A 27920-nucleotide genomic window follows, 5' to 3' on the forward strand; every position below is an offset into this window, starting at 1 on the left:
TTTTTTTTTTTTTTTTTTTTTTTTTTTTTTTTTTTTTTTCCTTCCCCAGTACTCAAAGCACTTGCTTAAAAAAAGATACAGAAAGATACTCAAAGAAATCAACTCACCTGATGCACTGTTGGAAGAGATTTGACCACAGCTCCCAAACTTGTGCTCTGACCATCAGTGAACAGCTATGCTTATCATGATAAGTTGTTTTTAAACCAAGAGTGATGTGCAGGGAAAATTAAGATTGTATATTGATGGAAAAAATGTAAAATGCTCTGAAATATAGGAGATAGGGTGATGGAGACTGACCCCAGTCACCTATTATTTGTGTAATTTTAATTACTCTCTCTTTAATTTAAGCAGCTGACACACACTTTCAGTGGTGTTCAGAAAGTTAATAGGGCAGCTGAGTAAGGACTTTAAGGTCATATTCTTGTCCTTTGGTGCTTATTTTATTTATTAGTTGCTTCATTAATATTCTTAGGATTACAGAAATGATCATTTATGTATATAATACATCTTACAATACTATACATTGATGAATATTGTTCTGTTTATTTCTAAATATGTCTTCTTGATTTTTAGTAGTAAATTTAAAATTTGTATCAAGTTTCTTCCTTCTTCACATTATTTCTTAGTTATGATATGTAGTCATCAGTTTGCTGACAATAATTTTCCCAGATGTCACTCTTTGATTCCACCCTTCCCAACTGAAATTAAAATATTGACAAAAATCATTTAGTATGAGCAGAGAAAAAATGTGAAGAGCCATTTAAAGTATAGGAAGTTCTACATGTATTCCTTCTATACATATGCATTTATGATTCATTTCCAGTTACATAAAGAGTAATGTGTGTAAAATTAGTATGCTGTCTCATGTTCTTCTTGTATGTAGATAAGTGATGACATTTAATTGGCATTACTTTTTTTAAACCAAACAAACTACTATTTGCAATGTGAGAATAGAGAGAACCTATTGTTTCTGGGCCATGATATCTCCAGTGGAGTTGAAGGGGAACTGGTAGATTACTGGAGTGAATGGAGTTTGCCTTGTTCATTTCTTAAATCTTTTTCCCAATTTATTCACCCTCTTGCTTATGCATCTGTCTTTGTCGATCAGCACTGTGCAGGAATGGAAAGTAAACACAGAATTGGCTGAGGACCTGCAAGTTGCAGCAGTAGCTCTCAAGAACAAAGGTGCTTCAAGCATGTGGTTATCCAGTTCCTGAGGATAGAAGAGTGGACATGGTGCCATTCCATCATCCTCCAGCCAAACTTTCATAGTAGAGATAGAGGGAGCATGCAAGGTGCTGCCTGTGATACGTCTTGTGATGAGGCTCCAGGAGAGGCTCCTTTGCTCCCTTCTCTGGCTGGAGAATGCTTGCTTCTTCCCAGCATTTCTTTCTGAGCAATTCTACCCCTTTGTGCAGGTCCGTCTCCCACTGCTCCAATGAGTACACAACTTGAGAAGAAGAAGAAGAAACTCCCTGCTCCAATCACTCAGATGGAGAGGTGACTTTGGACAATGCTTTGCAACTGTAGTTGAAGACAATGAGTGCACTAATGAGGTGAGTCAGAAAAATTATCACTGAATGGATGACTATTAAAATATTTCTCATAATTCCTTGTGTGTTATCATGAATATTGTTTTTAATTCATTGGCACATTTTATTACTTTTCTGTTTAGAGGTTACCTTATGATGGACCTTTAGTATCCCTTAAGGCTTTACAAACAAGACTGTGTATCAACAGATTGTGTGATACAGTGACACACGTCAGTAAGTATTCTCTGTTTTAAATTCATTGCAGTGAATCGATCTCGTAGCATTAACAAATCTTTTTACATATCATCCTGAAATATCTATTCAACTTAAACAGCATAGTTTAGACATTGAGCAATGGGCAGTGAGATCACAGTCAGCATTGTAATCTGAAGAATTATAGAGTTTTAAGGAGGAATGTGTTTTCCTGCTGTCAATAAATGTTGTAAATCCTGAATCAGACAATGCTGCAGTGATATCTAGACAAAGCAATCTAAAAATGTGTAGCAGAACTGCTAAGTCACGGCCTGAACCAGAAATTGAGCACCTGGTGGGAAGGTAGGGGCAATCCAAGGCACCTCAGGTGCATGCAATGCCCCTGAGTGACTGGAAGGGATGGAGTCAGAATCCCCCACATCCCAGACCTCATATAAGGGCTGGCAATAGAGGCAATAGTATCTTGCTGGAGCTCCCTGCATACCTGAGACCTTTGAAAGGTAAGCAGCTCTTTTCCTTCATATCTGTGTCTATGGTTGCTGCATTTGGGCTTGTCTTACTCAGTTGCTGCAGTCAGAAGCTTTGCCACCCTGCTGGTGGCAAATCTATCACATTACAGTGTTACAAGATAGCATAAAATTATCAAGAGAAGGAAGGGAGTGGGCTACAGAGAGCTTAGCACTTCACAGGGTTTGCACATGTGGTCAAGGCAAATTTCAAATACTTTGTATTGTCATTGTTCTACATTTAGTTGCACACTTGCTAGGAAATTCAGTGTTTGCTCTGTCATATAAGCAGATAGGCTTCATCATTTTAATCCCAGCATGCTAATGGCCCTAGTGTGAATACAGACTTCTCAATTAAATTAAAGTAATTTGAGGAAAGAACAAGTCTCACAGGCTCAAGTAAGGTTTCAATAACAACAGCAAATTCAGCTGTCTATTCTTGAAGTCTTTTTCATTGGATGGTGTGTTGCTGGGATTTCTAGTTCTACATAGATTGTTTGCAATCTGAAAAGCATGTGTTCCAGTAAGAAATTCGTGAAATAGTCTGCAATACAGCTATGCTGCTGAAAGTGCATTTGTACTTCCCCTAGAGTTAAATTTCTGAGATCCCTTGGAGTTAGCCTGGTGATATGGAGCCCTGATGCTTTTTCTGGGATCTTCTTTGATGTAGGTCTGTGCGGACTTCTTTCTAAGAGCGCTTCAGATCTGCAGGATATTTTAAGGGCTAGAACAAAATATGTGTCTCTAGCCAAAGAATAGGAATTGTAAATGGGTGAAATGACCCCACATTAATACAACCCATGTAGCCTTATCTATTTACAGTGTTTTATATTTCTAACTACCGGATATTTATAAAAAGTCACTATCTCTATTGGCATTTGACAAAGGACACAGTTAAATGGACCTGGCATTTTCTTATTCATGTTGTCGAGCTACTTGAATTAAGGTTCAGGCATCATATGATACTGTGTGTTTTATGGATAAAAACGATCTGACTCCTGCGTGGGCACCAAGATCTACCTTTGCTTCGAGAGATATTTGCCTTCATTTTTTTTTATTTTTTTTTTAACTTTTATTTTTAACAAATACAAAAATACATTTTCTAACACACTCTTCAGTGATCACCTTAATTTCAGTGCTTAATTTTGCTTCATGTAGGATTGTGTCTTATTTACAAGTCTTTACAGATGTGCCTTCTGGTATACGTGAGAATTTTGTATTATGTTTTTCTCTGAATTGCCCCTCTTTACTTTTCTCCCTTTCTTTGGTTTGTTCATTTTAGGCCATAAATATTATTAAACCACAGAGATTTGTTTCTACTTTCTTTAGTTAATTAAGGACACTGTTGGATTTATTTTGTGCTACCACTAGGAGGGCACAACAAGTGAAATATTGTCTTACTAGATGGCTCATTCATTAGCATAAAATAATCAGTGCTTTTGAATACCAGCACTTTGGCTTATGAGGTTCAGGTTTTTGTGATCTCATCTAGGACGTTGCAGCAGTGGTAGAAGTATAAAGGAGACAGACAGTGTGAATGGGGGAAAAGAAAGAAAGGGAGCATGCAACTTAGCTGTTGAAATTAGCAGGTTTCCTTAAGAAGAAGCATCAGGCACTTAACAAAAAGGAGAGTGCGCAAGTTAAACTTGCCTGGAGTCATATCTATCTGGCACCTAGGACACAACACAGGAGTAAGCTAAAGTAATTCCCTACTCTGCTACTAACAGAGATTGAATAATTAAAAAAAAACATTCGTTCTAGCATATGATTTCTCCTTTGGGTGGGGAAGAAACAAACAAACTACCATATGCTTCTACCAAACATTTCTACTGATTCCATCTGACTTACGTTTGTCAATGTAAAGTGATGTGACCTTTTTTATTTTTTTCCCCAAGAGGGATGATGGTCCATGTTAACATTAAATTTTGACAGACACATGCAAATACTTAATGGATCTTGTATCTACTTTGGGATAATTTCTCACTGAATATCAGAGAATGACTATTTCTCCAGGAACCATTCTTTATCTTTCTCATTCCCCTGGGGCCCCAGTCTGATTTGCCTTCTGTTGGCCCAAACTTAGTGGAAGACTTGGGTTCACCTATAGAGAGAGACCACATGCTTAGACACTACTGTGGACCTCCTTCAGACTCCTTTTCCCCAGGTATTTCTCCACCCTCTCTCTGAGCTTTTTATGATTATATGAAAAATTAATAGGATTCTGAGCCACGTTGCCTTTCCTCCCTAATTGCATCAGAGTGTAGGAAGGTGAAGCAATGATACAGTAGGGGAGGCTGAACCTCCATGCCCAAAACAAGGAAATCTACTTACATAGGGGGCCCCTCTGCGTACAGATGTGGGTGGTGTGACCTATTTCTTGGAGGTTTTATCATTTTTGGAAGAGACACCAGTAATTCATTCTTCCTTTCTGAGGAATAAAATAAGAACCCAGACACATTGATTATTAATCATTCATCTAGGGGCTCTCCTCCCTCTTGACCAATGACATAATCATCAGTGAACAATATGTATGCTATAATTGACATTTGCACACACACAAAAAATCAGTTTATATTGTATGCATCTGCACTAATAAAAATAGTCATCTTTCAAATCCTCCTTTGCAAAGTCTCACTGAACAGACTTCAATATCTATATAGCATTTATTTTGACCTTCGACTCTCTGATTTCTCTCCACTGGGGAACTGTATGCAATACAATATAACAGACGCATATTTTATTAAAATACATGTTTAGGCTACAGTCTTCAGAAAGTTCCAGTTAGGTGCACAGAAAAACACTGCATCCAGTTGGAGGTTCGACCTATTTAGGTTTCATGTAAAATTTCACCTATTTCTGTCACTCTGAGAATCAGTTGCATAATTACCTTCTAAACAACTCTGTTGATGAGTTGTGTAATTACAGTAACTCAACAGGTCATCCTAAATTGAGTCTGTGCTTCTGCTTGTTTAAGATCTCTATTTTGATATCACAGATAATTTAATGTTATCTATCTATTGTGGTAACCAAAAGTTCTAGACAAAAATCAGTCATTCCTACTTATAGATGAGTCATTTTAGCATGTTCTACTTCCAGAAAGATTATACATCTTGTTTTTCTTTGCTTTATTTTATTTTGAGAGAGAATAACGGAGCATACCAGTTGCTACTGCAATTGTATAAGTTCTTTCTTTCATAAAAGACACCCAGATGTATATGAGCGCTTGGATAAGTAGAAGACAAATATGTTTGTTATTGATGGATTGTTTTATGTGGATATTTTGTTTTGTTCTTTAGCAATGCTAATTAATAACATCTAGGCTTACAGCAAGCAATTACACATAAGAATTCAGACTTTTATAAAAATACTATAAGGTGCTTGATACCATTCTTACTATGCATGTTAAAAGAATAACGTTTTACTTGTGTGTCCTAAAGAAAAAAGCTAACTTCAAATCTGATGGAGTGGTCATGGATGAAGCAAAGCAGTGATATGGTGAGCACTAGGAAATCGTACATCTTCAAGACCAGGGAGGGCTCTATGTTATTGGTGTGTACTTTGAGAAGCGTGATAAGTCACTACAGAAAGTGCTGTATTTTATTTGTAAGATAACATACTTACAATATTACAATATTGCACATGAAGAAATTAACTGTATTTTGAAAATATTCTCTTTGAGGCACCAAGATCTGTTACTTTAAACAGCAATTCCATGCAGAAGCAAATGCTGAAATGTATGAGAAAATAATCTTAAGAATTTTTCTTTGGAGATGTTACTACTGAAGTAATTTTAAATAAGGAGGAATTTAGCACGTTTGTATTTGTATTCCCAATGTCAAAATCTTTTGTTATCACACTTACACCTCTGTTATTAATGTTAGCCATGGTTTGCAAAAGAGGAAAAGCTAGTTATCAATGAATAATTCAGGCTCCATAACTATCAGACCTCATTATTTTAAATAAGGCCTGGTAGTTCCAGTTGTAACTGGCTAATTGCATCATTTAAACTTAAACTGTTAGAATATTTCACATAATTCATGATTTTAAAAACTTTTAATACATTCAAAACTACTGTAGTACATAGGGCAATTTGCTTTAAATCAGACAGAGAGAACAAAGAGACATTCTCGTTGTGGTGCAAGTCCTCAAGTGGTTAAAATAAAAAGAAGAAAAACTGTGGAGAAACCAATATATCCAGCAGTTAAAATGAAATTTTATCATTAGACTGAAATGGAATGAAATACTTGTAGAAGTGAAAGCTTAAAAAAAATTGAAACATCTGAAACTGACGAAATAAAATATATTCTAACACCCAATGAAATTATATTGCAAAATCATTCACAAGCTATTAGTGAAAATAGCTCTTTTTTTTTTTTTTGTGGCCATATACTCTGCTTTGGTTTGATTTTTGGCCGTAAACACAATTCCCAGAGCAGCTAAAAATATATGGCATAATGATCTTTAACAAAAATTCATCCAGTGTTTACCAAATGGCTATAAGGAGTTACTATTTGTTAATAATTTGTCCAGTAATATTAGCTTATAGTAATACAATCAACAATATTTGGTGTTTGGTTTATTTGTTATTGGTTTGCCCTTAATAACATAGACCTGATAAAGTGAGAAGGAAACATATTTTACATATATTTTCCTTCTAAGAATACACAAAGCAGGAAGAGTCAAGGGTCATTTGCAAACTAGACTAAATTTAAAATACTGTTTTAATCTTTCTCTTCAGCTTCCTGCTCAGATTACATTCAGCAGTTTGATTTGTATCATGTATCTGTAAAGTGTGAGAAATTAATATATACTTCTAAATGCGACTTCAAAAAAAAAAAAGACAATACATCTCAGTTGTATACTGAAAGCTATTGCTATGTAGTACATAAAGGTATGTACAGTAAAAGAAGTTTATCCTCATTTCCCAGTTGAGATATTGAAGTCCAAGATAATCTATATACTAATTTTGTAGTCTCTCAAACGTGCATACAGATGCACTCATCATGCTTCTGAAACAAAATCTGGGACTTGGAGCATCCCTTACAACTTTAACAGAATGCTGTATGAGAAATCATGGTAGACTGCCTGAGCATTGTAAAAAATGAGAAAAACTTGCATTTGCTGTCTCTAGAATCACTTTGATGTCTTATTTATTTAATTAAAATAACAATATAAAACACCCACAACTCTCAGCTCTCATGTTGAAACTATAAATTTCAGCCCACGTATCCATTAAGAACATCATTAAGGCTGTGGAGGTTACACAGCAAGGGCTTGGATCTTATCCGATATGTAGCAGCCTTGCATTGCTGGATATCTTGTAAAAGCCATCCCTACATTTCTGCATCATACTGGAGGTCATTACCACATACATTCAGAAACTGTGTGTGTTCTTGTGTTTGAGAGCAGAATTAGTGCACCGCACGGATTAGCTTCCTGGATTTTCCACGTGCTGAAATTGAGCAATTTCTACTTGTGGGGAAAAAAAAGAGAAGAAAAAAACAAAACAAAAACAAAAACAAAAACAAAAAAACAAAACAAACAAAAAAAAACAACAACAACCAAAAAAAAACGCCAAAAAAACACAATATCATCCAGCAATAATTGGTCCCCACAGAGATGCAGACTATCATATTCTCACATTCTTCTGAGCTCTGTAAATTAAAAGCCCAGGTTTCTTGGAAGATGTATCTCTTAAAAAGACAGACAACATCAGGTTGAGTCTTGCAGATCTTCGCTTAATGAACAGTGAAAGACTGTAAAAATTCTCTCCTGGCTCCTCAATTCTGGTCTTGCTCTTCCAAGGAGATTTGCACCTCTGGGCAGGAGACAGCATGAATTTTCTGTTCTGTAGGTAAGTCAATTAGATATAAAATTTTCTATGTTACCTGCATGTGGTCTAATAATGTTGCATGCAAGCTCTGATAATTATGAACTTGGAACACCTTATTTTCCCAGTTGCTATGTGTTCTGTTGGTAATCACAATGACAGTGGTTTTCATATTATAATAAGCTGGTATGCCATAAAATAAGTAATTATTGCAGTTAATACTTTGAGTATCATACAGTCCTAAGCTTCAACTTATTGGAGATGTCCATGCAGTATGTCTCAAGTGAGTTCAACCTGAAAGTTATGCTGGGAGGTCTAATTTCAAAGAAGCAAATGCAAAGCTATGTAAAAATACAAATAGATAAAAACAGGTCCTGCATGATTATGGTCAGGTAGATGTAGGGAAGAGAAAGGCAGAAGAGTTTGAAGGTGATCCATCACAAGTGTTCTAGATTCTTACAGTTGGCTGTAAACTTATCCTTATAGATGATTTTAAACTCATCAGCTTCAAAACCCAAAATTGTGTATGGTGACACAGCACCTCTCTAAACACATCCCATTCTGGTGGTCGAGACTAATGTTTAATGGTCAGATTTGAGACTGGTGTTCAGAGCTAGAGGTGCCCCACTGAGGTCAAAGCTCATCTACTTAGTACCATGAAGCTACATTTGTTTATGGGATTATTATTGTCTTATATGAGGTTTTGAGTTCCTCACATTTAACTCTTTAGAGATCTACGGAGTCAGCATTTGGAAATAATGACTTTATAGCAAGGATAAACTAGGAAATAATGGTGCCTTGATATTATAGTTGGTATCATGGAATGTCCAATAACACAGAATAATATTCATGACTATATATAGGCAAGATGAAATAATGTAGCAATACTCGAAGAAATTGTGGATGTATAAGTCTGAGTTTAAAAAAAAAAAACTCCTTAAAATATTATGATTTTAAAAATCTTAATGTTATAATGATAGTATTTCTCATTAAATCCATACTGACACCAATCCACATCCTTACTTGTTTTTTCCCCTGTTATCTGACACCTATGGGATATAGTCAAATAAAAAATTAGTAAAAACTAGTTGCCTTCCCAAGGAAGAAAATATTTGCTCTTCTTGTCTTGCAGTGTCTGGAGACTTGTTTACTGTGTTCACTTCCTGTAAGCTTTGTCAGCTCAGCTGTCTGATCTGCAGCTTCATTTTTAAATATTTTTCTCTGAAAAGACACCAAGTAAGTCTCCAAATGTTTTATGTCTATGGCCACATCAGATACTACAACAAAAAGGTGGCTTATTCCAGTCTGCCTTGAAATTATCCATAGTTGGCTTCACCCTTGTCAAGGGCTGACTCCCTGGAAGGAAACGTCAGGTTTAGGGTATGCTGGATATGTTTCATCAGTGAAAGGAATCAAGTTTTTTTTGTGTGCAGAGCATGGTCTTAAAGTCAGCCACTTACCCAAAAAAAAAAAAAAAAAAAAAGCTTTTTTTTTTCCTCAGAGTTGTAGCCTCATGGTTGAAAAATACATGGTAGCTGGAGACAGTACAGTAAGTGGTAGGTGCTGATACACTGAGTAGTGCTCCTACTGCGCATATTCACTCTGAAGGGTCATTCAAAATGTGTCTCTACATAAAAGCCCCAATGTAAATAATGTCAACTGTCTATGAAAGCAGGTGATTTAGGTCACCAAGCAGCGTATGTTGGTTAAATTGTATTATTCTTTCAAATACTTAATGTACATCTAAGCTATTCACTTGTTAGAGTGAAAGGAGGCAAGGATAAAAGAGGCTTGTTTTTACTTTGCTTGTCTATAAAATCTTCACTATGGAGAACCATCCACTGTTTTTTAAAAGAAAGCAAACAAATGGAGGCATGCAGTGCCATTGAACATTATAAAAAAATGTTTGGGAAGACTGCGCATGAGCTGGGTGAAGAGGGAGATCTGAAACTAGCTGCAAATGATAAGACGATACTGAAATACATGCGAGCATCACTTGAGAACTGTGAAAGAATAAGGCAAGGGTTTTTTTATTGGGATGAAAATGTCACCGAGTGTCTCATTATTCTTAGATCCATTCTTATTGCAAGAAAGCAAAAGACCTTAGTGAAAAACAGCAAGAAAACTCATTATTTAAAGTGTGTATAAAAGCAGAAAATGGAGTTAAATTTCAGGCTTTAAAAGCTCTCATTTCTCAGCTTTGATTGAAATCAGGCCAAGTCTTGCTTGAGTATCTTGAAAATCCCTTGTATCTTTTCTCCACAGTGACCAGCAATTCTACCTGTGTAACTGGGCAGAGGAGGCTTTTGAAATTCAGACTATTACCAGCCTTTGCAGGAGAGGCTAATGGCGTCCAAGAAACCTCCTCCTGTGTTTTGCATTCGAAAATCTTGCAGTTGGTCTTAGGGGAGCCCAGGGACTGTGGTGTTATCTCTTGCACAGGGGAGCAGGTCCCCAGGGTGAGACTGAGCTACCAACCAACTGAACTTGCAGAGTGGGCCGGGTTTGCAGTAGATGAAGGCTTCCTTCATTACCTACTGCTGCTTGGGATGTCAAAGTAGGGCAGCAGCTAGGAATCCATGTGGTACCTGTTGCACAACATGGTTGCTTAACAAATTAGAAATCTTATAATCAGATATATCTCACCATGGGAAGATGTTATTACTATTCTTTGTTTCAGAGAAAATTGACAAGAACTTCTCAGCTGTGGATAAATATTTCTACAGTGTTTTCAACGCAATCCTTTTATATGTAAGTGCATCGTGAATTTTCCTAAGCACATATTTTTAAGGAAGGAAACATGCAACAACAGATGCATTGAGCATAATTCTGCCAAGTACAAACATAGGAGTGCTGCTGTTGACTGTGAGCATAGAGCAGTGAGCTAAGGTAGAGAACAACAGTGTTTGACAGAGCTGGTCACAGCTGACATTTCTGTTCTTGATCCAGTGAATCATCTGAATCCTGTAAGAACATTCATCATGGAAACAGTCTGAGATGGAGAAATAAACTGAGCTCTCTTACAGAATCTATTCTTGACCCAAACTGGTGATGTTAAGAAAGGGCTCTGATAGCTACATATATTCTGTTCACTCATAAATAATAGGGGGGCACTGTTTACTGTTTGTAGTCCTTGTGGTTACAGTGGGACTGTCACTGTTTTATTAGTTACTTTTGCACTTTCTGATGTTCCTGTAAAACAACATTCTGTTTCAGGAGATGCGCCTGTCAAGGAAGCAGGAGAGGGTGGATAGCATGATGAGTGCCTTCGAACACTTTGTTTATGTCTCTGCGGGGTGGAAGTATTTTGTTAACTCTGTGCTCACAATGTGGATCAGTCGCTGCTGCCAACATAAATATTTTCAAATATTTCACCAAGAATTGCTGCAAAGCTACAGGAGATTTTCTGCCTATATGACTGAGATTGTGTCTCCTTTGATTTCAACTTCATTTAATTTTGCAGAAGAGGCAAACACAAGATGAGTAATAGTGCAGCCCTCCAACTTGCATTATTGATACTTCCAAAGTGTCCAGTTCAAACAGGGGCAGAATGTTAACAGAACTGAGAGTATCAGTCTAGTGGCTGAAGGACAAAAATAATCTGCCTTTTTGATCTTTGCTGGTCAACAAAAGCATGCTTTGCTTGCTCCATAAGTCTTTCATGTGAGAGAAAATGGACAGAGATGAAAACCCACGTCTGATCTAACGCTTTTGCAAGCTGTGTTTTCTTACACCCACAGGAGATGAAGAGTTCTGGCCTTTGAGAATAATGGACAAAGGTAAAAGAGAATTCCCTTCTGTCGTGTAGAAAGTCACTGATAAACTTTATTCTGTGTATAAAACGTGCTATGGATGCAGGGTTATCATCCTTAAGTACCTACTTTCTACTGAAATGAACTGGTCAGAAAATTGGAGGCTCCAGGAATAAGCCAGACCCTCAGTTCTCTACGTGGATCACAGTGTGAGCTTTAGAAAAAATATTTATAACACACGTCATCACTTTTCTAACAGATTTTGTTTGGAGAAGCTGGATCAGACAGAGCTGGAAGACTGATAGATTGTTCTGACCACTGACTTGGAGTATAGACAGCTAACTGAACCAGTAATTCAAAATGTTTTTTTGAATAAATTTAGTGTTCTATTTCCTGCCTATAAAATACCTGCAAAAAATAATAATAATAAAAAAAAACATTAAATGTATTAATTCACTAATTGGTCTAGCTCATTTTTTTTTTTTTTTTATTACCTCAGGATAGAAAAACTGGAAATAATCCGCTGATCTTTATTCCTGAGTGCATGAGTAGTGCTTTCATAGTGAAAGCAAGAAGATAGGGGAATCTATGGGTTTTTGATGCTCTCAGGTATTGGGAAGTTTAGGAACAAGGAACAGTGAATGAAGATAAGTGGATTTTAGAAGAATAATCCTATGAACTGCTCTTTTTTTTTTTTTTTTTAATGGCTGAGAAAGAGGAATATTTTTTGATTGCCGTACATTTATTTCTCTCATTTTTAGAACCTGCATTAACAGTCCTTCATTGTCCATGTGTCGCTCAGATGACCAAGGCCAAACCCTACTAACACTGGGCAGGACAGGAGCATGGTGTGAAGTGAAGAGCAAGAGAAAGTTTCACAGGATAAGTGATGGCCAACTGAAGTTTCTCTTTTGTGAGTTTTACCTTTTTCATCCTATTTGACATTTCTGAAACGGAGCTGTATTACAGATTAGTAGCCCATGGCAGTAGGCTGGAGAGATGAGATTTTAGTGTGATATGGTACACAGGCAGTGGAGGGAGGGGAGTGAGGGTAGGGGAGCAAAGAAAATGTGTGAAAAATTGAAATGACAAGGTCTTGTTGATAGCTTGGTTGTGGGAGCTGTTGAGGTAGTTTCTTGCATTATGATTAGAGATGGGCTTATTCTCATGAATAAGATCAGCTGATCTAAACCTTCATTCAGTTCTCTGAGCAAACTCAAGCTGAGCCTAAGGTAAGGTTAAGACAAATCTAGCACTACTGGTTTTGGTTTCCTAGCCCTAATGTGCTAAGACTCATCTCACAATGGAAAGCTAGAAGCTAGAAAAATGTTGAAGACATACATCCAATTTAAAATCACTCAGTCTGGAAAACCTTTGACAATAACAGTTTTACACCATTTCTAGCCTTCCATCCATAATGAAGAGCTTCATATCCCCTCTGATAACCATCCTAGTAGCAAAATGAAACCAAGTCTGCAAACCTCACAAATTTCAGCCCAGGTTTGTTTTTTTTTTAATTACTTTCTTCTTCAGGTGAGATGCCAAGCTTTGGTCAAACCCATGAGAGCGGAGTCTGCATATGACGACTTGCATTGGGAACTGCACTGAATATAGCACACAATCCATCTGCAAGTCATTTCTCTTCAGCTTTATCCCGTGGGAAGCAGGTTTGTATTCAGATTTAGTCTACAAACAATTCTACGAAAGCTGAATTTCTGCTGTTCTGTGGTGTGCCATGTGTGAGGGCTAAGTTCTTCCTGTTTTGTGCAGCGTCTGCCTAATGCAGACAAAATTCCTCCTTCTCACAAGGATTCTTGCAGAAAGCAAAGCCAGAGAGCAAGGGCAAATGGAGACAAGATGTAGATTACCTTGGACTCCCTGTTTTGAAACACTTGCCAAGCTCATTGAGGTAATAGTTTTGATTTGGTAGCGTAACAGAATCCATACACAGCCTGTTTCTTAAAAGTGCAATCAGCATTGTAGGCTTTCTATCCTTTTTTTGAGTTAATAATGTCAGTGCTCAGCTCTTAGGTATTACAGGTATTGGTGATGATACAGTGGGGCAGAAATATATGGGATACCAGTGTGTTTTGAAGTGGTAGTTCTTGAGTCAATAAAATAATGACCTGTATCTGTATAAGAAACGTTTTTCGTGACCATTTCTATTCTCAGTGTGCTTTACAGACCTGACAGCTGCATCTCTTTCAACTGTGGCAATGCAGAGCAGAGCAGCTCCTCCAGCTGAGGCTACAGGGACTCTGCTATGCAGGACTTGAAGAGCGAGGATGAGAAGCTCTACTTGTTCTCTGCATCAAGGTAAATAGTTGCCTTAAAATTTATTCTCATAGGAAGTTTATTTTTTCATCATCTCTTTTTTTCCTTCAGGAATATGTAGCAGTGGAATAAGGTAAAAGTCTATCGAAGAATCCTTTATTCCTGTGTACAAAACCTGAATTTAACCTTGCCAGTGATTTCAAAAGATTTAGTTTATTATTTATTTTCTTGGACTTCCACAGTCTAGACAAGTCTCCACAATTAAAAATTCATAATAGTTTTCTTCACTGATTCTCAGACATCTCTGCAGAACATGTGATGTCTCAAAGCTTCAGAGCTCTGTGCATGCATCAATACTTGCAAACTGAGTTCAATGAACTTGATGCTTTTTTTTAAATTCGTAGTTATCATAGTATGATTAGTTATTAAAATAGACATACTTTGCATGCAAAAATAACAGCAATTTTATGGCCGCACATTTAGTACATGGCTACTGCTTTCTTCTTTCTAAAATCTACAGAAGACACGTGACTTTGATGTCAGTAAAGCTTGTGTCATAATCATCAAATGGAGCTGGTGCCAGATAAGCCAGATGGATCTTTAAACCAACAATTTGTATTTGTTTTTTATATCAATGACTTATTTGTCATCCATGAAACTTGCAATAGGACAAAGTAAGAAGAAAGATTTATTCTGAGAGAATAAAGAAAAGAGACCTATTAGGAGCTTGTGTGTTATTATTTGATCAAACAGCACAAATAGATGACTTGCAAAGATCAAGTACAAGACTTGTCTCCAGCTGAGCGCTGCTTCATGCTTTGTACCAGAGCTCAAGAGGGACAGGGACTGAATGGTTATTTTATTCCTGTGTACTGTGAAAAATTTCAGAGCATTCTATTCATATTGCCCATATTGTTTATTTAATCATGCTTTATTACATTACTGACATACTAGCATCTTTCTCTTCTCTCTTACTTTGTAAGAATATGTAGAGAAGCTTTGTCTCTCTTAGACAAACTGTTTTACATACATGTTTGTATACACTGTATAATATCCTTCCTCTGGTGAGAAGGAAAAAAAAAAATTAAAAAGCAATGTGATAAGATAAATAACCACTATGTATCTTTCTTTTTTTTTTTTTTTTTTTTGTATGAAGAATGACTTATGACCAGATATGACTTGCTTTGGCATTTGAGAGAGGTGAGGAAATAAAATAAATATAAAGGAAATACAAACTATTATTTAAACTCTTATCTGTTTTTGTTTTGTTTTCCCTAAATATCTGTTTCTCTCCCATCTTCCTCCCTTCCTCTCTCTCTCTTTTTGTAGTGGTAGATGCTGGAGACCTTCCGAAGGATGTGCATAAGACTGCAGATGTAGGCTGGGGCCAGTTTCCTTTGCCCTTCAGAACATGAGGAAGTTAAGACAAAGAAAGTATGCCTTTTCCATTTGATCTTTGTTTATATATTTTGATTTAAAACGGTAACTTTTCAACAAGCTCTGACTTTTGTCTTACAATATAGACTGTTCCTAGAATTGCATGGCAACAAGCAGAATCCATTTTAAGGGTAGATTTTCATACTTAATTTTATTTATGACATGAACGTAATACTGTGGTTTTATAATAAATCTCACTAACACATGAAAGACTGTTTAAGACAATAATATGAGTCCTCCTTTCAGTTCAGATTCTGTGTGAGAGGGTTAATGTCTGAGCACACTGGAGTCACCCCCGTGGATTAATCCAGTGGGCTCAGACCAGTCCTACTTGACTCTCCAAAACCAGCCTGATAATCAGCAAGTCTCTACACGAAGTTGACGAGTTAAGCAATCACAATGACTTGACCATCAACTTGACCTTTAAGATCCCTTCAGAAGAGATTTGATCCACACTGATTTACTTTATCTCTCAGACTGCAAGATCTGTACTAAAACCCTGATTGACCAGAAGTCTTTTTTTTTTTTTTTTTTTTTTGCCTTATGTTAGCCAATGGCCCAATGTGAAAACAGTAAGTGAAAGTCACACCTTACTGAATTCAAAGGAAGGACTGCTTTCAATGGAGCTAGAATTTCACCAAGCAAACCCTATTGACAGTATTTGGGTCTCACCTGTGTCTGAAGAGATGTGAAAGCTTTTGTGATACCCCACAGTATCACAATATAAAATGTATCTTGCAAGCTACTCTGATGTCTTCATGACACTAATGTGCATTTAAAAATAGTAGTTTTTATTAAAAAATGTACAATGATGACATAAATTATTTACTGAGTTACTGCAAAATGCTGTGTCGCCTGACATGATAATTATATTGTTCCGCCATTCCACTGGTAATGAAAGCCTTTACTTACTTGTAAGTTATTTTTTACTGAACATTAGCAAAACAACATATTGGAAAAATAAAACACTAAAAACAACATTAGGCATTTATGTTACTGTCACAAATGCAAATAATATAGGCATTGATGTTATCCACTGAAGCTTGTCCTCAGCTTTCCATAACCACTACTGAGTATCTTTTATTATTTAGGTTCATCCCTCACAGTTCTTTCAGATGGCATTTCCATAACAAAAACAGATATTTTATGGGGGAGATAAATCATCTGCTTTTGTATCTGCTCCTTTTTTGGCTTTAAGGATGGCTTTCTACCTATCTATTCCCTCATCTATTTCTACCTATCTATTTCCTCATCTCTTTTTATGACTGGGTGACCAGTCTGGTAGATGAGGGAAGGGCTGTTGATGTAGTCTACCTAGACTTCAGCAAAGCCTTTGACACAGTCTCTCACAGGCTTCTGGGGAAACTGGCTGCCTGTGGTCTAAACAGGTATACACTTCTTTGGGTAAGGAACTGGCTAGAGGGCCGTGCCCAATGGGTAGTGGTGAATGGAGTGAAGTCCAGCTTGCGCCCCATTTCAAGTGGTGTCCCCCAGGGGTCGATACTGGGGCCCATTGCTGGGCTGAAGTGAACGGGATGAAGTTCAACAAGGCCAAGTGTCAGGTCCTGCACTTTAGGCACAACAACCCTATACAGTGTTATAGGCTTGGGGATGAGTGGCTGGATGATTGTGAAGAACAGAGGGATCTGGAGGTGTTGGTTGATGCTCGGCAGAACATGAGCTGACAGCATGCCCAGGTGGCCAAGAGGACCAATGGCATCCTGGCCTGCATTTGAAGTAGTGTGACCACCAGCAGCAGGGAGCTGATCATCCCCCACTACTCAGCACTGGTGAGGATGCATCTTGAGTATTGTGTTCACTTTTGGGGCCCTCACTACAGGAAAGATGTTGAAGTTCTGGAGCGTGTCCAGAGAAGGGCAACGAAACTGATGAAGGGTCTGGAGCATAAGTCTTATGAAGAGCAGCTGAAGGAGCTGGGATTGTTCAGTCTGGAGGAGGCTCAGAGGAGACCTCATTGTACTCCACAACTTCCTGAAGGGAGGTTGTGGTGAAGAGGGATTTGGCCTCTTCTCCCAGGCAACGAGCAGGACACGGGGAAATGGCTGCAAGTTGTATCAGAGGAGGTTTAGATTAGACATATGGAAGAACTATTTCAGAGAGTGGTCAGGTACTGGAATGGCAGCCCAGGGAGGTGGTGGAGTTGCCATCCCTGGCAGTGTTCAAGAGGTGTCTGGATGACGTGCTGCGTGATATGGTTTAGTGCTTGTGGTGGCAATGGTGATGAGGAGACGGTTGGACTAGATGATCTTATAGGTCATTTCCAACCTTGTGATTCAATGATTCTATTGATCCAAATAGGTCTGATTCTTTCTGTATTGTATTGATAGAAGTGAAGTGTGGATATGCAGCTGCCACATTATGTATCTTCTATATATAATATTAGCTCTAGGCAAGTGCTAAAAATGTTTTCTGTTCATGCTGATGTAGTTTTCTGATGTTTATGAAATTTTATTTATGTAGGAGACAATTTAAAAAACAAACAAACAAACCCTAAATAGAACAACTACATCTATACCCCAGAAATTGAAGGTGAGAGAAGATGGGTACCTGGTGGTGTAAAGAAGGAAAACCACTGATTAATATCCCATACAATTAAAATTATAAAAGACAAAGCTCTTTGCACACCTTTCCAAAAGCAGTGGCTTGTGCCTGTCTCTCTTATCACAAGAAAAACCTCAGGAAGCAAGCTTTGAGCCAAAAAAAAAAAAAACTAAGAAGGATTCTCACAGTGCCACATATGACTCTTATTTTGTTTTTTATACTGACGTGGTACTCCAAGTATAGCATAAATTAATATTTTCCAGAAGGCAGACTTTGACCAGTTCAGGATGTTTGTTGCTGGGGTCCCTTGGGAGTTGCTCCTTAAGAGTAAAGGGGTCCAGGAAGCCTGGATGCACCTCAAGATGGAAATTTTAAAGGTATAAGAACAGGCTGTTCCTGAATGTGGTAAGGTGAGCTGTAGGGGAAGAAAACCAGTGTGAATGAATGAAGAACTACTGTTGAGACTCTGTAAGAAAAAGACAGTCTATGTCCTCTGGAAAAAGGGGCAGGCCACTTGGGGAGATTACAAGGAAGTTGCTAAGGTTTGAAGGGAGGAAGTTAGACAAAAGCCTAACTCAGATTGGCCAATGCAGTTAAAAGAGAATAAGAAGTCCTTTTACAAATACATCAACAATAAGAGAAGAACCAAGGAGAATTTCCATTCTTTACTTGATGCAATGAGGAATGTGACCACTAAGGATAGGGAGAAGGCTGAGGTCCTCAACGCCTTCTTTACTGCCTTTAATAGACAGATCATTTATCCTCAGGGCACTTTACACCCTGATATGGAAGTCCGGAATGCTATGCAGAATATACCCCTGGTGATTCAGGTGGAGAGAGTTAAAGAGCTCCTTCTCCACCTGGACTGTCACAAGTCCATGGGACCGGATGGGCTCCATCCTAGGGTGCTGAGGGAGCTGGTAGGGGTGATTGCTGAGCCCCTCTCTGCCATCTACCAGCACTCCTAGTTGTCTGGAGAGGTCCCAGAGGATAGGAGACTTCTGATGTGACTCCCATCTACAAGGGCAGTAAGGAGAATCTAGGGATCTATGGGCCAGTCAGCCTGACCTCAGTACCAGGGAAAGTTATGGAGCAAATCATCTTGGGTGACATCACACGGCATGCGTGTGGCATCCAGGAGATCAGGCCCAGCCAACACGAGTTCATGAAAGACAGGTCATGCTTGACCAAACTCATCTCCTTCTACTACTTGGTGATCAGACTGGTAGATTAGGGAAAGGCTGTTGGTGTAGTCTATCTAGACTTCAGCAAAGCCTCACAGTATTCTCCTGGGGAAACTGGCTGCCCTCAGCCTGGACAGGTATACCCTTCTTTGGGTAAGGAATGGGATAGACAGCTTTGCCCAGCAGGTAGTGGTTAATGGAGCTAAATCCAGTTGGTGACCCATTACAAGCTTACATTCTATAAGCACCAGTTTGCCATCAAAGCTACTATCCCAGGAACAAAACAGTTTAGAAACTCACTGATGTTTTACCTTGCAGTTGACCGCAAACAATATTTCAAGGTCTGGATGCCAATGTATGCAATTAAAGAGAATTTGGTGAAGTAGGAGGAGGAGGGGGATGGCTGGTAACTCCCAGTAATAACATGAATGTCAGTTATCTGTTGTCTGACGTTGAACCAAACTGTGAAATATGTGTAATTCTTCTAACATTGCTACTGATGTAGTACCCGATTTTTGTTTTTTTTTCTTGGTACATGTGACTGCTTTTGACCATGACAGGTTTTCATAAATCTGGTGTCATTATAAAACACATGAATTGTGTCACTACTGCTACAACAAGAGAAATCCATCACGGATCAAAGTGCCAGGAAAAGTCCTATTTACTATATAAGCCCCACTTAAGCTTTCCAAATACAGCCTGAGTGGAATTTAAGTGGGCCATAGGCCATGTTTGGTTCCTATACACAAGCATGAATTTTACACTGTAAAAACAAACTGAAATATAAAGCATTTTTCTAATGTAATGCAGAGCTATGTGTAGTTACAAGGACATCCAGGGCTAGATATCTTTGCTAGTATATTACCTTGAATACCATGTTATTTTTTCCAGAATGCAAAACAAAACAATAAAACAGTCCAATATTATTTTAATACTTTTAACATTGGACCTTTAGACTACATAGTATATTATATCTATCTAAACAGAGCTGTCTATATCCTGCTCAGATCACAAGCTTTGCTCAGGGATCATGCCTATCTCCTCATTTGTACATTATCGAGAGTGCTGTAAGCAACCCAAGAACTTCTCTGTTGTGAGAGATTCACTGTAATCAGAAAAAAAATATTACAATCATTTATTTATATATGCAAAAATATAAGCCATTACATTACATAACATATATTTTTGATTGCAGAAAGCAATTGTGTTTCTTCACCATAAAGCTCTTTGACTTAAGAAGCCACTTCAGATCATACTGCATCCTTTTTTTCCCCCACCATACTTAAATGCAATGTTAACTGATGCTTATAAGGTGCATTTTATATAGTAGGTAAAATTGTTGAACTCCTCAAAAATAATTACAGACCAAGCAACATGATGCTTGACTAATAATTAAAAGTCTAGGGAGACATGTCACACCATTCTTTGTGATGAGTAAAACACTTTTTATGATTGATTTCAGCACAGATCTCAGCATCTGTCTCCTTTCTTTCTAAATCTCAGTGTTTACTCAGCATTGCAGGCTATCGTATTCATTTGTTTCAAAGCACTTTAAGAAACTGTGTACCACTAGAGACCAAAAATCTCCACTGAGCTGCTTTGAATCAGATACATGATCTTAAAGATCCTTTTTTGTTCCAGAGCTACTAATTTGTCTCTACTTGAATAAAACAATGGAAAATAAAATACTCTCTTCATCAAGGCTCATGTACCTAATTCAGTGTAATATTTCATTTCAAATTGTCTCATTTTATTCTCTCTGATTCTGTTAAAAAAAAAAAAAATCACTACAGTGGAAGAAAGTCAAACTAGAGATTATATTAGGCCGAGGCAAATGGTATTCACCTTTTATAGTCCCTATGTTTTATAATGAAGATACTTCATTGAAACAATGATGCATACTTCAACAGTTCCCCGGAGAGCAGTGAATCCTGTTTGGAGAGATTCATGAATATGTGCATTAGCACAATCCAACTGGAACTTGCCCTTAAAAAAGAACCACAAGAGAAGCTGATCTGTTCCTGCTTATGTATATAATCAGAAGTTTATCATATTATCTACCCCTCCAGTGGGAAAAGCAAATGCATATTCTTCCACCACTTTCAAATGAGAAATGCCAAAGGAAACAACATTTTTCCCTCCCTACACTTTCAGTGACATTTATTGTATGGATCCATAAAGACCTTTCAGAACAAGAGGAAGGAATATATTATGAATTTCTGTAAATGAGGATTTATTTTGCATACAATTAGTCATAGCGTAAACCTTTCAAAAAAAATACATCTGCATTAATTTAGTCAAGGCCATCAATAAACCTGAACTGAGTTCAAAGACTGCTTTAGATGGCAGCGAGATGAGACAAACATTTCACAGAGTCAAGGCTTGCAAAGATATACATGAAGCTCTGTGTCCTGAAGATGAATGAGGAACACTTGGCAGTTCTTGAAGCAGTAGTTTATTTAAAGTACAAAGAATTCAGTGAAAAATACTTCTGGCCAGCAGTTGGTGCCCGGCTTTCAAGAAAAATGGCAGACCACCACTAAGCTAGTGACAATGATAAAGAATAGCCACATAGATTTGCAGATTTATCTTTAGGTTTGTAGCAACCTCAGCTCTATGAAAAAGAGTATAGTGGTGAGACTTCTTAGCATCTTTTAAAACAAGCTAAAAAGAGCTATGCCCTATGATGGTGCATATTATTAAGTGATCCTCACGTATGCCGGACAGTAGCAATATGCTTTATCACCCAAAATGAGCAATCGCTTGATCTGAGCTAGGAAAGATTAAACAGTGCAACAAAATGAGAAAGAACCGAATTATCGATCATCTTCTGGCAAAAATTTGCCACAGCCTTATTACCACCTCTTCTGCACCTCCTTGATTCTGCAGCACTCAGATCCATTTATATTGGTAGCTGGTGGTGCTAAATGCAAAGTAGAGTTTGCTTTAAAATGTCTTCAATTTTATTCTGGATAGGAAAGGTTCTGATGCTACTGACTGGCATGTTTAATTCAAACTGTCAAATAATTATTACTAAGACATCTGTGAAAATGAATTTGGAGAAACTCTTACACGACATAACTTCCTATCACCAAAAGTCACAGAGGTTGTAGGGTTTTTTTGTAGTTTGTTGTCATTTTTTTTCCAAGTACATATTAGGAGTCCAGCTTTGTTCCTTGCAGCCCAGAGATCCTGCATACAAAGCTTTCCGGATGTCTACAATCCTCTGTGTCCTGAAAGCAAAGCATCACTGCAACTCTACACAGTAGTTTTTACACTTTGAGGGGAGAAGCATTATGCCTTCTAAATAAGATATATAGAAGAGGCATAATTATACCCTCTAAAGAGGATATAATCTCATAATTGTGCAGTAGAGCTGTCCTCAAATTGCACCGCAGACTGTATTTGCATGCCTGATAGATTAACACCAGGCTCAGCTTCTAGTCTGAGGGTGTTATTTTTACTTAAAAGCTGATTGAATATTTCTGAATGTATGTGTGCACACATACATGGTTTTGTGTATATAAAATGCACTATTCACTAAAGCAGAACTGCCTTTTGGTTTTGTTTTCATACATACAACACACACATATATGGAAACCAAGCACTTGAAACACTTGTTTGTACCTTTTTTTTTTTTTTTTTCCACAGCTAATAATGGCTCTTCACTGTGAAAAGAAAAACACTTTTTAAAATCTAGGGGTGGGGAGAAAGGCTAGCAGGTTTACTTTGCTTAACTTGCTGTGGTGTACAACATTCAGCTACAGCACTGCAGCTATTACTATATGTCATCAAATAACCAGCATAAACAGATGTGCTGCTCCTCCTCATTGACTTTACACAGAGATTTAGAGAACAGGAGCAGGGCACTATGCCTATTCCTAGCCCCACATAGGCATGCACATGCTTAAGCACAGTACAAAAAGTACTTAAAAGAAAAGAAATATTTTGTGCTGAATAATTCACCACTCCTAGTGCTTTGGCTGGGTATGGCATTGGAGAGAAATAACTGTGTAAAATGGCAAAAGCCAGGAAATTTAGACGTTTCTGTAGGCGCAAGGAGAAAATGCATCAGCCATGTATGTATTTCTAAACATTTATATTTTCATCCTTGCTGTCTGGTGAGTTTTTGAACTTGTGCAAAACAGAAGTTTTCACAAGTGGAACTGTGATGTTGGTGAAGACAAAGCTTGTGCATCACAGCAGGGGCTCGGGGGGGGGGGGGGTTGTGGTGGGGAACGAAGGTCAAAGGGTAAATTCCAATTGCTGAGACATGTTTTTATGAGTTGAATCTTAACCATGTGATAAGCAGCATTCAGACTCTGAGTAAAAGGCAGGAAGAAATAAGCACTGGGGAGAATTTTGTGATCCACTGTACAAATTGGACAAGAGTTGAGCTCTTCCTTTCCACTGGTTGTTTGCTTCTGTTCTAGTGCTCAAACAAAAGGTCCTTATATAATTAACATTTTCCCTCAGCTTTTGAAAGTGGAGCTGAAAACAAGCACTTGGTTTCTGCTGCATTTGTGGTAATTACTTCTGCTTCATACAGTGCCTTTCATTCACAGTGTACAAAAAAGAGAAGAAAGCTGCTGATACCTCTTGGTAGAAACAACATACTAGAAGGAAAGGGCAGCCATTACATCACATACAAGAGCTCTGTGGGCAGAAACTGCAGACACCTGTGTAAATGTGCAACAACAGCAGCTTTCACACAGCATATGTAGCAGACTTTGCACCAGATTATGCCCATCTCACCAAAACAGGACAGGGGGCAACCAGGACTTACATCTTCCTGACAGACCCTTCTCCTACTGATGAGAATCTTTCTCCTGTTAGTCTGTTCTCTTGATAGCTAGGAGAGCACAAATCCTGCATCCAGGTACATGTTATCTGTAATATCCATTTACAGGATGGATAAGTTAATTATTAGCCATGTTGTGGCTGAAGTAATGAAGCTCTATTTACCATTATCTCTACAGAAGCCTATGTGGGCCACAAAAATGATCCAAGGGATGGAATACCTCTTCTACAAGAACAGGCTGGGAGAAGTGAGGCTGTTCAGCTTGGAGAAGCCCAACAGTAGCCTTTCAGTATGTAAGAGGAGGATGGGAAGGCTGTAAGAAAGGAGGAGTCAGATTCTTTAGCAAGGTGTGTTGTGATCAGACAAGGGGAAATTGCTTCAAACTCAAAAGAGGGGACATTTAAATCAGATAAAAGGAAGAAGCATTTTACGAAAGAGTGGTAAGGAACTGGAACAGGTTGCCCACAGATGTGGTGGAAGCCCCCTTCCTGGAGACATTCAAAGTCAGGCTGGAAAGGGCTCTCTGCAACCTCCTTGAGCTGTAGGTGTCCCTGCTCATTGCGAGGAGCTGGAAGAGACATTTCAAGGTCATCTAGTCCAACTCATCCAAGGATGAGCAAAATGGGATTTTGGTAGGCAGGGACATCATTGCTACTGAAAATTGCTGAAGATGTTTCACTGGAAGAACTTATTACGGTGAAGAGGAAAGGTTGGTTGGTGGCTGTATGACTGACCTTGCTAAATTAAGTTCTCTGTTGATGCAACTGCTTCATGTGACTCAGAGAATGTTCCACAGCTCATGCGTGCAAAAATAATTAATCTTTTGCTTTTGTAGAATTTGGGAAGTACCGCAAGTAATACACCACAAATTAGGCCAAACAAAAAGAATGAGCTTCTAAACTGTTGTTACTGTGTATTGAAAGAAGGTTTAGAAAAGAAGGTCTTCTCCTTTTCCTGTTCTCAAAGCTCTGTGAACACTGACAGTAATTTAATCTAACCAGAACCCACCCACATAGTTTGACTCCAGTGTTTTGACAGACAATTCACCAGTTCCTCAGTTGCTCTAAATCAGCAGAGTTTCATTTCAGTCACTGGAGCTACACTGGTATATTCCACTTATGGATCTGATCCAACACGTACAAATAGATACAGGAGGAGAAGAGTTCTATCTATTTTGTCCTTTTGAACAGCATCTGCTCCCTATGTTTTTTCATACTTAGCAAATTATTATTAAAAATACCAATATCAAAAAATACCATAAAAATTACCAGATTCCATAAGTGGCAAAAAATACTTCATAATACTACATAAACCTGGTACGAGTTCCTCAAATGAGTAAATGCCACTGACTTTTAAGGACAGTGCATGTGAGGTTAAGCTGATAGAATTATCACTGAAGTTCATACAGGTGTGAAGTACAGTCTACTTCACATCAGTAAAATTTATAAATGGCAGTAATTGAAATGTATCATTTGACTCTGAATAGAGCTGTAACATCCATGCTCAAATTTCTATCAGAGATCCAGATCTTTCTAGGTCCTTCAGGGTTAATAAGTATTCTTAGCAGCTTGAAGAACCAGTCCCTCTATTAGCCACTATGGAAGCATCATGCTTGTCCTAGAAGAATCAAAATGTAGTAATGGAGCACATCTTTCCACTTCTTAGGTTTTCATTGCAGTATCTTTCTTCTGTACTGCTTTTATAATTGAGTTTCCCTATTTTGGAATGGGTTCACTTGACCTCAGAATAACCAAAAATATTACTAAATTTTTTTTCACCGTTTTCTAAGGAAAAAATGATTTCCTTTACTCCTAGTGTCAGCAAAATAATAAATTAATGTTACTTTGCTGATAGCACACTGGTCAAAATATGTAAACCTAAATAGACTATTTGCAATGCTAAAAGCTGACTCAAACCTTTTTATTTAAAACAGAGCTATTAAATAATCTACAATAATCTATTAAATAATCTACAAAGTCAAAATAATTAAAACCTCCCTATTTTAGGCTGGAGAATTTTTAACAGCATTAAGACTTTCACAAAGCTGAACAAAAGCTTTCTGAGGGAAGTTTTAGAAGGAATTTCTTTGTTTTGTCCATATTCTAAGTGCCCTCTACTGCCAAAGGAGTTGTACTACATAGAGAGAGCACTCAACTGCAAACAGAAAGTAGAAACCCACCCAGAGACTGGTAGAAAGGTAGAAAGGAAGACTTCTGGTATTTCTTTTCAAGATTCACGTGGCTGGACTGGAAAGCTACTGACAATAGAATTTTACTTTTCTTTTTTTTTTTTTTTTTCTTTTTTTCTTTTTTTTTTTTTAAATAATAAGAGAAAATCCAGTTGGTGAATGGAAATAAGCAATCCCTTATTTCTACTAGCTATGTGTTCCTTTTTTTCTTCTGCAGCTTACCACCCTCTCTAGGCTTCTCTACATATCTGTAATGCTCATTTCTGCTTATGAGAAAGTTGTGACCCTGCCCGACATATAGGCAAGTTTTACACTTGCACTGTAAAGATGGGCAGGAGCCAGCCACTCATGGGGTGCTAACAGGGTGCAATGGCTGCAGAGGATAGGGAGCTGTATTCAATGCTGTGTTCACTGGTATCACAGTAATCCCTGGGTTTCTTAAGTTGGGTTTTGCTCTGACGGGAAGGAGCACACTCCAGCTTCCAACCAGCTCAGAGCCATACACCTTCCTCGGGTGCCACTTATTCTGCACTTCTCTGCAGGACAATTTTCATTTTTAATGAGCTCACATCGTTCAATAATTACTAAAAGCAATTTAAGAGTTTCTGACTTTGTTTTTCCCATATGCAGCAGTCCGATTTAGAGAACCCATGTCTGCTGGATAAGCAGCCATGATTTGATTGGGAAAGGTCCTGAAATGGGCAGGAAAATACAACTGCTCGTCATCCCAATAGTCACAGTGACAAAATAAAAGGATTAACATGCACTATATTGTATTCAAGATAGTCTTAGTGCATTTAATGTTTTGTACTATGCATATCACAAGAACACACTGCACATATACTTCTGTATACACATGCACACGTATATATATGTGCATGAAGTTATTGTGCATTAGTGGTGGTGGGTATTACAGTCACTCTGGCCGAGCTGTGAAGAAACAAAGCCACAGAACCTGCACCCCCTGATCACATTAACCCTTCATCCTCCAGCTCATCCTATTCTTTTGACACAGTCTTATTCCCTGACACCCTTCCAGCCCCCGTTCAGGTCAGTTTGAGGCAGGGCGCGGCCACTGCCTCTGAATGATGCAGAAATCCTGGAAAGGGGGAAATTGCAGCTGCTTTTTGCTGGCACAGAGGCCCTGCTGGTTACCGAGGCGACCGTTGCCGAGCGGGTCCAGCCCCATCCCCAGGACTCTGGGAGCTGTCAGGAGCATCCAGCACTGCGCATTTACGGATGACGGCCAGTGCTTGGCTTTAAAAAAGTATCTGAGAAATTACATTTTTGCTTTTTTTTTTTCCCCCTTCAGATTCACAATATGAAAAACATTCTATAGACCTCTATGACCTCGGGGGATATTGAAAAACTATAAAAGCAAGAGCTCAGCTATATTTTCTGGTCTTCCTCATGAACATACAGGATTATTTTCCACATATGTATTCTAAAGTCCAACCAAGCTGGACACAGAAAATAAGGCAAGCTACAGAGACAGCTTGGTTACTTTTGGGAAAGGTTTTGAAACTAATTTCCTTCCCAATAGTATGACATCACATTATTAATGATTTTGCTAGAAAATAGCAGAATTCTAAAAAAAAAAAAAAAAAAAAAAAAAAAAAAAAGTGAATTAATGATACAGGT

The 27920-nt window shown here is 38.0% G+C and overlaps 2 long non-coding RNA genes across 21 annotated transcripts in view; one reads left to right on the forward strand and one right to left on the reverse strand.

Moving 5' to 3' along the window:
* The window catches only part of LOC122162355, a 310769-nt gene that overhangs the window by 45231 nt on the left and 237618 nt on the right, over window positions 1-27920 (reverse strand). For 17 of the 20 annotated variants that reach the window (XR_006169512.1, XR_006169508.1, XR_006169502.1 and 14 more), the window contains one exon: window positions 108-8099. The exons of 1 other annotated variant lie outside the window; for it this stretch is intronic. This is a non-coding gene — a long non-coding RNA (uncharacterized LOC122162355). The remainder of the gene's footprint in view (window positions 1-107; window positions 8100-27920) is intronic. 2 more of the 20 variants (XR_006169501.1, XR_006169505.1) reach the window with 2 other exon arrangements.
* On the forward strand, window positions 11141-16187 carry LOC122162357. Its single transcript, XR_006169519.1, has 6 exons — window positions 11141-11860; window positions 12595-12746; window positions 13367-13500; window positions 14006-14149; window positions 15264-15307; window positions 15437-16187. It is a non-coding gene; the product is annotated as an uncharacterized LOC122162357 (long non-coding RNA).

Source organism: Centrocercus urophasianus, unplaced genomic scaffold (genome assembly GCF_019232065.1).
Source record: "Centrocercus urophasianus isolate 14NV4802_14NV808 unplaced genomic scaffold, USGS_Curo_1.0 seq_20, whole genome shotgun sequence".
NCBI classification, from domain to species: Eukaryota; Metazoa; Chordata; class Aves; order Galliformes; family Phasianidae; genus Centrocercus; species Centrocercus urophasianus.